The sequence below is a fragment of the Nothobranchius furzeri genome, chromosome 3 (assembly GCF_043380555.1).
Source record: "Nothobranchius furzeri strain GRZ-AD chromosome 3, NfurGRZ-RIMD1, whole genome shotgun sequence".
Lineage (NCBI taxonomy): Eukaryota > Metazoa > Chordata > Actinopteri > Cyprinodontiformes > Nothobranchiidae > Nothobranchius > Nothobranchius furzeri.
In genome coordinates, this window is record NC_091743.1 from 61964234 (window position 1) to 61980016 (window position 15783).

A 15783-nucleotide genomic window follows, 5' to 3' on the forward strand; every position below is an offset into this window, starting at 1 on the left:
CACAGCCATCCAATCTATTTAAGTCCAAATGATTAGTTCTGAGCTTTCCTCCATTATCTCATGAAATGATCTGATGTTGTTTTGGTTGTGAACAGAAAACATAAAGGTGGTTCATTTTATACCTTTGCAGAAAAGCTGCTGAAAATAAACTCAAATGGGAGCAAAGCAGGAACTTCAGAAAATAAATGTTTTTTTGTGTTTGTGTTTTTGGTTTGGTTTTGCAGACTTGGTCAACTGTTATCTAAACTTTTCTTCTTAATGGGCATCAAAATACAATCCATTTCTTGTGCTGCCATGTGGGCCTCTATTGCCTCAATCAACATATATTTCAAATGTTTATTTAGTTGATTTTGATAATGAAAATCTGAACCTGAATCAGCATGGAGGAGTCAGCCGGAGGAGAGCGTGGTCAGAGGTGGACTGGGACCAAATTTCGGCCCTGGCATTTTTACGAATCGCTGGCCCTCAGTCGGCCCTCCCCATTAGGAGAGTGGTGGGGGTGGGGTGTGTTGCCGCCCGCGGACTCGTCTCTAGGCCGAATGTGAGATCTATGGACTGGGACTGTTAAATTACAAGCAGGGCCAGACCGCTGCGACCGGGAGCCCTGGCCTTCCAGATCAGCAGGACATTAGCTACATGCTAACACGGTAAAACAACTCCTACATCATCGCTCTACTGCACATTTCTTGCTAAAAATGCCTGGAAAAACTCTGTTGGCTTCAGGATTCCATGTAGCTAATGTTCTGCAGATCACCAACTGTGGAGTAGTGTCGGCCTAAGCTGGGCAAGCAGCCCACTTGGCTAAGCAGCCCACAGGGATAGTGCCAGAATGCCAGATAGGCCAGTCCACCCCTGAGCGTGGTACACGACAAGATTTGGAGATTTATATCCTGATATTTGGACATCTCTCCTCAGATTGGATAACAAAAATGTGACTCTTCTTCTAAGTCAGTTTGCTTTTCAACACTGAAGTTTTATCTCCACAAAGAAGACAAACCTGAAGAAGCTCTGCTGTGAGGTGGAGTTGCTAACGCTAACAGTTAGCTCTTACTAGCCGAGATGTTCTCTGCTATTTTCTGGACGCTAAAACAACAGCCTTTCCTGTCGTGAGCCAAGATGGGTGAGTCCATGAGTGTTAAGTGACAGTATGACATAGCGCTGTCAGGATTTTCTAATCCTAGGTCTGTTTTCTATCAGAAGCTAAAGCAGGAGATAGATGTCGGAGACCAGTGTTGGGAACGTTACTTTAAAAAAGTAATTAGTTATAGTTACTGATTACTTTGTCAAAAAAGTAACTCAGTTACTAACTGAGTTACAACATCATAAAAGTAACTAATTACCAACAAAAGTAACTACTTAGTTACTTTTTTCATTAAAGAATGCAAGAATTACTACAATAGTGAAATATAAATGACTAATGACTGGAACATAATAAAATGTATGTCCAAATGTTTTTTATAAACCTGAATAATTTCAATAAATAAGCACTTAACAGGAGGAACTACAAATAGGAACATTACACTAATCTAGACTATTAAAAGGTCACTGTGTGATATTTAACAAGACCCCAATCAGCTAAAATTTAAAATTGCAAATAGAAACACCTGTAAAGGTTCCCGAGCCTTTAAACGGTCTCTCAGTCTAGTTAAATTACAGAAATAAATGTAATTTTGCACAGTATTCTAATTTTTCCAGCTTCACATAATTGTGTGTTTTTAGCAGCATTTCTGTTGCTGGTAATCTAGTAATGGTTAAATAAATAAATAAATAAAATCCTTTAAAATGACACTAGAAGAGGCACAAGCCTGATGGAGGACTTATTTACTAACTTGGGTCAGACCCAACCACAGAAGAGCTGAAGCTGGGTGGTAAACACACACAGGTAGTTCTGATAACACCTGAGCTCCATGACGTGTGAGACTGATGCATCAGTGTTACAGCGGGACTAAAGACATGATCAGAAACAGGTTACAGCTGGATGATCTAGGAAGGTAGAAGGTCAGGACGTCTGAGCGGTGAACAGGTGAGCGGACCTTCGGGACGTCCCGCTGTCACGCCAAGAAGGGCACGGCTGCAGACCCGCAGATTCGCTGCTGCAGATTCCCACCTGCAGCAGCGAATCTGCGGGGAGTCTGCAGCCGTAGATATTCATCACGTCTTCCTCGTTCTTCACGGGCCGTGAGGCTCTTGGATGAAAACATCTGCCTCCTTAGCTCCTGATCAGCTGATGACAGCTTACACCGCGCTGCTTAACGCACGCACGCATTTCCTTATCGGTAACAGAAACGACATCTTGACGTGGGCCGCTGCTGTAAAAAGTGAGGCGCGAACTGGGAAAGCTCCTGCCGATCACAATTCAACAACGGATTATGAAAGAACGGATAACGCTCGAAACACGCAGATTCTTCCTGATGTGAGAGGTGAGTCTCCACTTTGTTTTGGTTGTTTTGGCGTCGACATCATCCTAGCGCGCCGACACCTCTCTCTCCCTGGCTGCAGCTGAAGTGTGGCGGTCAGAAAGCCTGTTGCTCAACGTTCGACAAGCACATAGTAACGCACAACCTTCCGTCCCCAGTAACGGTAACGGCGTTGTAACGGCAGGAAAAGTAATTAATTAGATTATTCCGTTACCTATAAAAGAACGCCGTTAGAAACGCCGTTATACTTAAACGGCGTTACTCCCAACACTGTCGGAGACTATTTTCATGTTCAGCCTGCATGAAAAACTCAATGGCCGATTATATCAGAAATAATCATTAAAAAATGATTTTTCATTGTTCCACCCCTTTAAAGTGACAGAGCCCTGAAACGGCTCATTTTGGAAGGTACTGAAAATGTGAAGACCAAAAATCTCTGAGATCACTTTGTGTGAGAGGGATTTTGTGCAAAGAAACATTACATTTCATCTTTACAGAACGCATAAACATGTTTTGTATAGACCATAGATCTATTATAACTTAAGAAAAGAAGTTATAAGATGTCTCCTTTAAAAGTTGTAAACAGACCCAATCACAGAGCGTTGTTGAGAGAATCTTTATTACGTTCTTCTCCTTCTGACCTTCATCTTTGAGCACTCACTCCCACTCTGTCTCTCTTAAGGCCACTATAGACTAAACTGTGACTCTGTGCAGACCGTCTCTAATTACTTTAGTGCAGTCACTGCTCCCCTGTCATCGCCGGGACCTCATCATGAGTCTGTGTGTGGCGCTGGCTCAGACCGGACATATATACAAAGATTCTCACCTTTTGTCCATTTGGTTTGTTAATTCTGCTCTGAGATTATTTTCACTGGTGAAGTGAGTCATGGCTTCTGTCTCCTGGTGTTTGTTTCTCTCTCCACATTTCCATCATTTCAACATGTCTCCTGCGAAACCACAGTTTCTGAGCACGACTCGAACGCTTCCTGGGTTTATTTCTCTCACCTATAGATACATACATGTATAAATACATCCACCTACAGGTCATAGATCACCCCAAAGCCGAGCACAAGCCAAGCACATGTACAATGTGTAGTGTGTGTTTTCTTTAACGTTCCTGTCAGCAGTTTTATGACCACGATGTCTCACTGCTTCAGTGGTGGTGAAAAGATCATTACTAGACAAGAAATAAATAAATAAATAAAAGAGCGAGTATGTTCAGTTAATTTACTGCCGATGGGATATTAACAACTTTTCCTCAGAGGGCTTTTGGTTTTCTAGGTTTCCTCTCTTTATTACAGAATGCAACAACAATGTTTAGCTTTTGACCGCATTGTCTGGAAACATGTGAAGCTGATCAGTCAGTTTAGCTGAGAACAGATGACTCATTGTCCCTGAAAAAAATTATAAAAACAAAACGTTTAAGTATAAATAAGTTGAAAGTACATCCTTTAAAAAACACTGCACCTTTTCACTTCACTTTTATTATTGTTATTATTTGATGGAGCATTAAAGAAGTGAAGCATTCATGCATGCATGTTCCATTATGACAACAAATTGTCCGTGTACATGAGCAAAAAGGAGACTCTGCAGGGTAAAATGTCAGAAGTGGTCTCCCATGGTGTTGGCTCAGACTAGGGGGTGGTTTCAGCCAACACAGACAGGCATGGCTGCAGATAGACAAACAGTAGGTCCAATGGGTAATTTGGTGGACATGAAGAGAAACAAAGATGGAAAAGAAGTGGAAGACAGATGGAAGGGCAAGAGGAGGCCAAAAGAGGAGAGGCGAGGTCTGAGAGGGGGAATTAGAAACATGTGCGGTGGTCTGAGTCCTGGTCACCCCCCCCCCCCCCCCCCCCCCGCACCCCCCCCATCTGGTGGATTCAGACAACCTCACACAACAAAGACAGGACACGGGCCAGATATGGTGCGTGGCTGAGTGTGAAGGTAATGATACATGAGCAGAGGAGAAATGACAACCGGGAGGATAAACATGTGCAGATTCCTACATGGGGTTTGCTGCATTACGGATTGAGTTTATGCTCTGAGTGATTTATGTTTATAAATGCCAACGCTAGCACAAAACCAAACAGGAATCATGTTTGTTTTAAAATTCTACATCTGGCAGCAGAAAGACACATCTGTATAATTTAACAAGCCTGAACAAGAGACATTTTATTACATACCATAATGTTTTCCCTGTAAAATGTAATATTTGTTTTGTTTTTGAGAAAAAAAAATGTGAGCATCTGGGATATTTAAGACAACCTGCACAACTTTCCAGATGACATCAGAAATCGACACCTCTCATTTCGTCAGTAGGATCTTAAGTTTGATACTCTAAAGAAATCCCTCTTAGCAGTCGTAGCTCATCGTCCTGCTCTGCCAAATATAGTCCCCAAATGAAAGTCAAACCAGACTGGAGTCCGTGGCTTTGCTGCCCAAAACCAGCCAGCCAGCAAGGTCATGAGTCAAAGATATTTCTCTTCAACAATAAAAGAACCACAGCCAAACATAAGGATGACACATCAATCTTTGGTTAGGCTTCATCATGACACATCCTTTTAGGCACACAATATGGTAAACAGGCCGAGACAGACGGGTAGCATCCAGGATGGTGAACTGCATTTTAAACCATAACCACTAAAACTATTTATGTTTGATATTTCATACAACCGTAGGAATAAAGGGAGGATTGTTTTTTTTATGTTTCTTTTATAATGCAAATAAAATTTAAAGCTGGCGTGTGTAGTTCTAAAATACTTGCAGTAACTAAAAAAATGCTTAAATTTACTATCTGACTCTGTTCTTTGAAGTCCATCACCTGACCTCTATAGCAAAACGAATGATTACGTGACCCTAGAGCGTTGACTAGTGAGTAGCCACAAGAGGGAGCTGTCGATCAACAAGAATGTTTCCGCTTCCCAGCATGCACTCTGGGGTGATGCACTCACCTACAGTCAGCTTAGCACACTAACCTAGCTTGAATGCTAACTCGACCTGCATTGAATTAATGTCAGTGTAAACTTCAAGCTTTAACTGTGGAAGAGGGGAGAGGGAACGAAAAGGAATTATCTTTTATGTTTTGGAGCTAAGTGATTAGTGTAGCGTTCAACCTTACGCTACATCAGACATGTTTTAGCCCAGGGCTCTTCAACCTTTGCGAAGCTGAGAGTTACTTCCCAATTATTGAGCCACAAGAAGGGCTACCAATTTGATACACTAGGTTATGTCATGTGCACCAACTTTGACCTAGAATGTATTTGCGTTTAACTAAACTTAATGTATAATAAATATATTTAAGACTTTTTTTAACAACTTAATTTCCAGATCTAAATCAGTGAATGTGTGATGTCTTTTCTCTTTGGGCTTGTCCCTTCAGGAGTCGCCACGGCCAATCTTCTGTCTCCATTTTGTCCTGCCTTCTGCATCCTCTACCCTCACATCAACTAACTAAAGTCCTCTTTCACCTCCCTTTTGGTCCTCCTCAGTTTCTTACTTGGTGGTCCCAACCTCAGCAGCCTTTTACCTAAGTAATCATGAGACGGTTTGGACGTGTCCAGAGGAGTCTGGGCAGTGTTGTGCCCGAACGCATTCATTGAACTGTCGTTCGTGAATTTGTTCGTTTTTTCGTGAACGTGAACTGAACTCGTTCGTATTTTGCCTGACGAATGTAAAAGTGAGTGTATTCGTCCTGGCGTGCGTGAACGGATTTATGAACGCGTTCTTTCGCCGTTCTAGCTCCAGATTTCCATGGAGCGTTTCCGGAGTTAAAGCCTAGCTTAAACATCCTGTTAACCATAGAGTTTATAGAAAGTAGAACCCGAAATGCGGCCAAACATAGGCAGTAGCAGTTGGTGCGGCGTCTACTCTTCTACGAATATGCTGTGTGCAGGAGTCAAAGTTCATTCAGAAAAATTGAAAAGGGATTTAGCTCCATTGGCTTCCAGTGCACACCAGGATTGACTTCAAGATTCTCCTTCTCACCTTCAAGGCCATCTATAATCTCGCCCCTCACTACCTCACAGATCTCGTTCACATCGTCACCTCATCCCGTTCCCTCAGGTCCTCCTCCTCCACTCATCTCTCTGTGCCCTCCTTCAGTCTCAGCACCATGGGGAGTAGAGCCTTCAGCTGCACCGCTCCCAAACTCTGGAACTCCCTTCCCCCTCACATCAAGAACATTAACTCATTCACAGAATTCAAAAAACAACTCAAAACTCACCTCTTCATAACCATATAACAACCTTGAATTTTAGAGTGCCTTGTTAGTTATCTTTGTTTATTTGTTTTGCTTATGTTATACTTATGTCTACTTTTGTGAGTGATTTGTGTTTTTATTCTGTACAGAGTCCTTGAGTGATCAGAAAGGTGCTTTTTAAATGAAACATATTATTATTATTAACTGAAAGATTGTACATATGCTACAGACCCCTGCTTTAACGTAAAAAAGTTTGTTGATTTTCAGAAACTTTTCATTTTTTATTCCTCTTTCATAAACAAAAGATCAGAGAAAAGAAACAAATCTCTGAAAAGAAAATGTTCATAATATTAAATATTACATACTACACTATTTGTGAATCTTTATAGTAGCATGTGTCACACTATTGAATGTAAAGTTTAATATTCTTGCTGCAGCAGACACACGCTGTAAAACCATCCAGCAGTGATGTCGGTCCAGACTGTCAGGCAACACCTACAAACCACAGATTCAACTAACAACCCAAAGATTTTTCTCCTGGTTATTTGGACAAATGAAAAACCCAGAGCTCTGCTTTCCGTTGCATCATCTTAAAGAAGGTCAGAGTGCAGTCACTGCTCGTCCTCATTGAAATAAATCAGCTGGAATGGTTTGGAGATCAGATTGGATGCTTTCTGGATGGATTCCTTTTAAGGTATTTTAGTCCCAATCCTTTAGAAACAAACTTAGAACTTGTTGAAGAATTAAACATCCTCTCTATTCTGGGAATGTCATTGGATATATTATAATGACCTACTGTACCCCCTGCAGTTTGCCAACAGAACCAATAGATCTGTAGATGAAGCAACCAACCTAACCCTTCATTTGATCCTGCACACCTGGACTTACCAGGAGCCCATGCTAGGATCCTGTTCATGGATTTCCTTCACAGCTTACCCAGCTCTCCTCAGGGACAAGCTGTCACCCACTTCCTGACAGATAGGAGACAGCACGTGAAGCTGGGACGGTATGTCTCAGACACTCTGACCATTAACATGGGCGTCCCCCAAGGCTGCGTCCTCTCCCCTCTGCTCTTCTCCCTTTACACCAACTGCTGCACCTCCAGCCACCAATCTGGGAAGCTCAAGAAAATAATTTATTAGTAGACAAGCTTAGAAGTAGAATTAAAATAACTTTATCAATTCAAATATTGAAAAAAATCTCAGTTCTTTTAAAGGTAGTGGCCAGACTCCGCATTAAAATTGTAGAAATACAGTATAACTACACTTTTGTGATGTTCCTGAGCCGAGGTGAGTGACATCACCCCATCTCACTCTATCTGACTGATCTTCCACAGGTGACAGTGGAGGGGGCCGCAGCTGCAGAACATCTCCAATCAGGGACGCGGGTATAAAAGGAGGATGGTGACATCTCATTACGCCGGATGATTGCTCCTGTATAGGTAGTTCCAGCCACTCGTTCTTGTTTTTGTGAACTCGTCACTCGAATAATGGATATTAAGGATTATTGAACTTGGACCGCTCTGATTACTCTTTGGATTACCCTGAAATCTGGATGTTGTTTGTTCTCTCCAGAATTCTATTCAACCTGCCTCAACCTGCTGTTTTGCTGACTGGGCATTCACACCACGTCCCATCCTCCTCCGCTGTGCTTGGTTGGATCCCTTCCGCTGTCTAACCTGTTTCCTGATCACCCCTGGACTGACTTGAGCTCACCTCGGCTTCCTCACCTCGTTCTCCCCGAACATTTATGGACTCAAGCTACTGCTCACCCTCTCCACAGGACTTCCCTGTGCACCTTTTGTTCCAGTTGGTAAATAAAGACTTTAATTTCATCCTACCTGCTCGTCGAGTCAGATTACTGCATGTCTTGGGTTAAACACATTCCACGAGACATGACAACTTTACCGTCGATATACATATGAACTGGATTCAGTTTTTCATTTTGTTAAGGAATTTAGTCATAAATCATTACAGAAAATCAAAATCCTCACCTCCAGGCAGTGAAGAAGTGTTTTGCATACGTCACTCACACACGTCATACTAGGTAGCTGCAGTTGCTAGCATGGTAAATCACTGTATTTTGTTTACTATCGTGTTCCTAATTAAAACAGAAAATTGCGTTTACAGCTGCAGCTAAAGGTCTGAGCCATATGTCCGTGTCCTACACGTATTTTTAACTAAAATAGGCTTGATCAAAAAATAATAACCTACATCCATAAATACATTTAGAACCACACTTCTGGGATCCAGACGAGTCCCGTTAGCATGACTGTCGCAGCACTAACCGTGTTAACTCCGGTAAAGAACAAGTGTGACAACGCAGAAACGCCAGAGTCGGGGGTCGTTTACTATCGCTGTTTTAGCAGATCTCCTTCTGAAACGTCACCAGACCGGAAGTTAGTTTCTGTTTTTCCCGCGCCAGTAACAAACATCAGATTTTCTTAAAATTCCAGCCGCGAAAATCCAAAAACCTTTTTCATCTGCCATTCAAAGGAATTTTGCCTCTGGCCGATATCTTTAACTCTTTACAGACTGAATGTGGAAAATGTTAATCATTTTTTATTTATTTAATCTACGTTTTATAAGTTAAAAAATACCAAAAAAGTAGTTCATTGTTTTATGATGGTTTAGGTTTTCATGGAAATGGTCAAAAACCTTAAAAAAACTCAAAATCAACATTTTGTGCACAAATTAGTAAATTCTTTCACATCAGTGTGCTGTTTTTACACCTGAACAAGTTTGAAAAGTGTTTGAACACCTGTTCAAAGGGAGTGAGTGAGTTATTGTGTCATTAGTTATTTGAGGATGGTGATTGGTAGAAAAGCAAGAAGATGAAGAGGGGAGTCGAACCACAGCCTCTTGGCTTGGAGCTGAGCCTGAAGAGGGACTGAGGAAGAGGAAAGAGCATTTGTGAATGACTGAAATGAATGATGGAGGACATGAAGAAGTGCGCTAGCACTAAATGAGATGAATGGGAAGAAAAGGGCAGCAGTAAAAGAAGCATAATACTGATGTGTGTAGAGGCTGGAGGAAGGAAGAAGAGTAAAACAGAAAAGGAAGAGGGTGGCTGTGTTGCATGAGCATGCTGCTGGAGTGATGCCGGGCTGCAGAGTGAAGAAGGGGAGGAGGAGGAAGAAAGGGAGAAAAGGGAGGCTGATTAACCATCGAGAGATCGGAGCCTCTGTGGCTTGCTAGCATTCAACCACACTCTGCCTTTGATGAGGGCTCGATCCTTAAGCTCAATCAGTCCCACATGAGTCCAACTGTGAGGAGAAGGAGACAGAGAGGCCAGAAAGACTGTCGGAGGGAGACAGAGGGGGTGGCAGGGACAAGGAAAGAGAACTGAGAAAGAGGAAGGAGGGGAAGAAAGAGAGAGAGAGAGAGGAAGCATTAGATTTTCTAGAACAGGATGAACGGAGGAGGTTTGACAGGACAGGGGAGTGAAAAGAGCTGGAGAAACAAACATGAGGACACAGAGCCCCCCCCCCCCCCCCCCCCCACACACACACACACACACACACAAAACCCAACAACAACAACCCAGTACACTCCTCCTCCTATAATACAAAAATACTGTACTTGTGTGGATGCATGAGCCGGTGTGAGGAGGTAGTAATCATAAAAAGAATGCTCATGCAGATGTTTGTGACGGTGCATATATTTACAACTCAATGAACAGAACCACTGTCAGCTGGGTGTTTGCACATTTTGTGTTGTTTCCTGTGTGTGTGTGTGTGTGTGTGTGTGTGTGTGTGTGTGTGTGTGTGTGTGTGTGTGCATAGACCTGCAATGATGCAGATACAGGAATGACTTGTGGTAAAAGGTGGTAAAGGGTTTACACATTGGTTTCTATTTAATGTTACAGTAAAATATGTTTGTTATTTCTGCAACACTGTCAAGAGTCAAAAAGCAGCAAAAACCCCAAAAATGATAAAAACTTTAAAAGTTATTTTAATACGAATCAAGATTGCTTTAAAATGTCATCCAAAAGTTTAGCTTTTAGATATGGTGTAAAACGTTGCACAGGTCTAGATCCTCCCAAGGTCTTGATCTATTTTGTGCTATAATATTTATTTTATTTTGTCCATTTTAGATCTGTAATTATTAATCAGGGACACCTAGTTTTAATGTATCTTTCAAAATATTTTTATTTAGAATAAGCTACAAAAATTGAACTATTGCTTGTTCAAATAAAATGTTTGGTTTCAAGTGGATTTACTTTGTACGTAAATGTGTTTGTTGAGGGACGATCTCAACAAAGTCAGAAATATTGAACTGTTTTCTTGCGAAGTCCCAAAACATATTTTGACTTAAAAATTATGATAAAATTAGAGAACAAATAAAACAAAATGTTGTGTTTAAACAAAAGACTCCAGCTCTAAACCTGTTTAGGGGGGAAAAAAGTTTTACGTCACTGTGAAAATATTAATACTTTTTTAAAATGTAACTACAGGTTACTAAAACCCAGTCAAAATTAGGTTTTAAAATTGTTGAACACACCAATACATTTGCAGTGATCTCTAGTAGGAATGAATGCCTTGTAAGTTGTACTCTGGGGAAGAAAAACACTGGTGCACCATTTTTAAGAACTAGCAGTGAGCCACGTCACAGCTTCAGATGGCAGGATTTGAAGTTTTATTTCATCATATTTGGACACCTCGCCTCGGATTGGATAACTGCAGCACAACTACCACTGACTTGCAACCGGGATGTTTTTCTCCACAAATAACCCAAGTTTGTGGTTGTGTTGCTAATGCTAACGGTTACCTTCTACCAGCTACTACCAGCAGACGTTCTCTGCTGTTTTCTTGGACGCTAAACCTAAACCAACAACAGCCTTCCCCGTCCTGAGTCAGGATGAATGTTTAGTGACAGTGTGACGCAGATCTGTAAGGCTTGTCTAATCCTAGCTGGGTTTTGAGTGCAGGTAAAGAAGTCCAACTAGGGAAACCTAGAGTCCTTTCCCTCCTCAACCACTTTCACCAGCTCATTTGATAGAACCTAAAGCGGTGCCCAGACCAGCCTGGAGATATATATCCACTATCGAACCTTTCAGGTAATTTTACTGGATCTTCGCGGCATGTGCAACTCTTCATTTCACGGCTTGACCCAAAACAAGCACTTTCCAGGCCGTTTCAGACACCAAATGAGTGCATGAACTGGGGAATGTACCAGAAAGCCCTGGCAGAGATGCTGGGAGGGACCTGTGATTAACTTGTGCTGATTGGTTCTATTTCAGTAGGAAGTGACATCAGCAGATGTCACCAAACAACTGGCATTCATAAAACGGAAAGAGTTGCTGGTGAAGCGGAATGGAAGGGAAAAAAAAAGCAATGCTGACGCTACTTTAAAAATGCCAGTTCTTCCTGACTTAGCTTGAGTTCAGCATCACTTTACATTATAAGAATGAATCTATCCTGGTTAGCAAACGCTTTTAGCAAACATTTCAATTTTTAACTTTAGATCTGAGGTGTAAAAACATCACCAGTTCAGAGAACAATGATGTCTAATGGATTTCCTTTAGTTTGCATATTTAGTTTATTCTATGTTATACAACACATTTCCCCTTTGGAACACTTCTGGATGCTGTGAATTTTCTTGTTTGGCCGCCATTTTATTCGTTTTCAAGGTGCTAAAACTGAGCTTCAACAAGCATCCCAGCCACCAGCCATATGGGTGTTTTTGTAGGCAACTATTTTCATGCCCTCTTGAAAAAAAACAGGAAGAAGGCTGGATGAAGTGAGTGTGTACTGTACGTGCCTGTGAGTGACTGGCGTGTGGCATGGCGTCACTGCTGTGGATGAATGTGGCAGCATTTAGTGGTTCACCCGAAGCTCAGGTCTCCGTCTCTCTTTCCTTTCTCTTTTTCTGTCTTTCAACACCACATCAGCGCCAGAGGGCCGCTGCATCATTACCCCATTACTGTGTCTCTTCACCAGAGGCAGGATTAAACCTACTGCCCCATCTGCTCCCTTTCCTTCTTCTTGTTTTCGGTGCAGCATTCTGCAAAACCCAATTAATCTCAGCATCCCCAAAGGTTGCAGTGAGTCATTAACTCTGCTGGCGGGTGCATTGCCTGTGAATGTAAATGTTTATTACATCTAATCAAAGATTATAGAACCAGCTGAATCTGATCTTTTTGGAAGAAAAAAGTGTGAAAGGTCAGCTAAATATGATTTAAATCAGTTGACAACAAGTTAATCCCATCTTATTATGAAATGTTTTATATGCTGCTCAAGCAGACAGAGGAGGCCAACGAATGGGATGATGCAATCAGGACGATAACCTTCATGGGCCTCGTGGAAGTAACTGTATATTCTCCAGTTGAAACCCCTCTACCACTTGGCAGGCGTACACAACTGAGGTTACTTTATTGGTTTCCCTAATTGGTGCCAGTTTCCATTTCATTTCCAAAAATTGCAGTGGCGTCCTGTTCGCTCTGTGTGCATGCACACGGCGTGCATGTTACAGAGGCACGCTGACACAGAGAGAGAGAGAGACGGTGAAAGAAAAATGGGATAAACGGGGTTGGAGGAGAGACGCTGAGCTGCACTGCATGTGCAAACGTACGCTGCAACTCTGTGATGACTGTTTGTGCTTTGTTCTGTTTATGCGTGCATAATGAGTCATCAGTGATTGGCCAAGTTGATGTGGTCAGCGATGGAGGCAGAGGGAGCGCTTTACAGTAAGTGCATCAATGGAAAAGAGCCTCGCTGGGAGGGAAAGGGGAGGAGGGAGAGGAGGGGTGGTGTGTGTGTGTGTGTGTGGGGGGGGGGGGGTCACATCATTCCTCCAATTGTAGGAGTAAATTACACAAAAATATACAAAACTCACCGCAGCTGAGCACAAAAGCCACCGTGACAGTGAGCACAAGAAAAAAGAGAGAATAGATTTGGATAAACACACGTGCAGAAGCAGCAGGAGAGTAAACAGGGTGAAAACCTTAAGCACCTTTTTTTTTAGATAAAATGTGATTTGTTGCACTGATTAGGAGTAGGTGGAGAATCCATCGTCCCGTTTTAAACTCGCTCTGACCTGTTATTCAGAAGCTCTTCCCTCCAAATGTGATAATTATACACTTGCTCATTCTTACAACAGCACAAATATACAAAGCCATGCTGCTTCTGTTTATCCTCCCTTTATTTCCTCCAACACTTATAGTTAATTCATTATAAACCAGAGCTATTACACCATTAGGCAGTCGTTATTCCACCTTCAGAAACCAGGACACATCGGGGGGAAATGTTCCCATTTGGGAACACATGTGCATCCATGCGGATTAGAACATGTGTAGGTGTGGATGCATGCACATCAGTGTGTGTCTCAGTGTCTATGAAGTGCGTGTGTGTTAGTGTGGGAGTGTGTGTGCTGGCAGGCCAAGGCATCATTGTGCAGCGGCAACCACAGGGCCTTTCCACCCCCCCACCCACCACAACAAAGAGCATTTAAACGCCGCTGCCTTGCCAGCTGAGGAGCCGACCGCCAGCCACACTTCCACAAACAGGCAGATCTGTTTAAAACCAAAGGGGAGAAGCAATAAAAGCTGACCTACCGAGAGCAAGCCCCTACCGTCCCGTTCTGCTTATTCAAACCAGAGCTTGGCTGGCTGGCTTGCTTCACCAGATCGCTCTGTCACTGCTCAGGCCGGGTTACCATCACATGTGCACATTTGAAATGAAACAATGGTGTCTGTAAGACATTTGTTTGTCTGTTGCACTGATTTATAGAAGTATTTTAGTTAGAAAGTATGGAAAACACAAAGTAAAACTACACAAATGTGGTATTCTCATAAAATAAAATGATATTCGGATGTAAAATGTTCAAAAATGAACCCGGTCAGCAACTGAGGAGCAGTCCAAATCAATAAGTGTTATATTTGTTCAGCATGTGAGTTTTTTGTGTATTACAGGAGTATTAACTGACGTTAAATGGACAGGGTTCCTTAGCCTTTGTTGCCGTCTGTTTCTGTCAATGACAGACTGCTGCTCAACAGGATGTGTACACGGGATTGTACTGTTTGTTTGACCTGCCAAAGATCTTTTTGAGGATTAAAGCCTTTTCTTAACCACATTAAAACAGTGGAAAGGGTAGAACGAGCAACGGCTCATTCCATTCTCTCATTTTTTGGCGTCAGGCTCCTACTTTTGACTGCATGATCTGTCTGTGTTTTATTTTTTATCATTGTTGCATGTAGCTTGTTCAGATCCTGCACAGCAAATTCAGCATGGTCAAAATGACTCTGTCAGAGTTGATTTCAACACTTTTAATGTGTCTAGATGGGTCCACCCCAGTAAGTGTTGATTTAACACTTTTTGAAGAGTTGGTACTTAAATTCTGATTTAGTGTTAAAAACCAAGGCTGTGCAGTGGCGCAGTGGTTAGAGCTGTTGCCTTGCAGCAAGAAGGTTCTGGGTTCGCTTCCCAGCCAGGGATCTTTCTGCATGGAGTCTGCGTGTTCTCCCTGTGCATGCGTGGGATCTCTCTGGGTACTATGGCTTCCTCCCACAGTCCAAAAACATGATGTTAGGTTGATTGGTCTGTCTAAATTGTCCTTAGGTGTGTGTGTGTGTGTGTGTGTGTGTGTGTGTGTGTGTGTGTGTGTGTGCGCATGATTGTTTGTCCTGTGTTTCTGTGTTGCCCTATGATGGACTGGCTCTCTGTCCAGGGTGTACCCCGCCTGATTGCCCGTTGACCGCTGGAGATAGGCACCAGACCCCACGACCCTGCATGGACAAAGCGGGTTCAGGAAATGGATGGCTGTTAAAAACCAACTCCTCTAGAGTTAAGTATCTAACACTAAATCAGAGTTAAAGTACCAACTCTTCAAAAAAGAGCTCTGATAGAGTTATTTTGAGCATGTTGAATTTGTTGTGTACACTACAACCAGTGTAGTTTTCAGAGTCACTTTATGTTCAAGTTATTAATCTCCACCATGATATCATGAATTTTAATACTTTTCAGTGTGCCATGCCAGGAAGCTACGAGCTACACTGACAAACTCATGCCTTTTACACCTCATGATTGCAATCATTCAGTGGGAGAGGATCACAAGTAGTGATGTGTCGGTCGTGAACGAACCGGCTCTATGAGCCGGCTCTTTGAAGTGAACAACGGGAGCCGGCTCATCATTGGGAGCCATCCCCTCCCCTCCTGCTTTGGTGAAA

At 42.4% G+C, this 15783-nt stretch overlaps 1 long non-coding RNA gene across 1 annotated transcript; it reads left to right on the forward strand.

The window, feature by feature from the left end:
- LOC129157124 (uncharacterized) lies at positions 1 to 8329 on the forward strand. The gene is made up of 3 exons (XR_008560477.2): positions 1 to 1120; positions 7955 to 8059; positions 8193 to 8329. It is a non-coding gene; the product is annotated as an uncharacterized lncRNA (long non-coding RNA).
- Positions 8330 to 15783: the final 7454 nt, after the last annotated feature.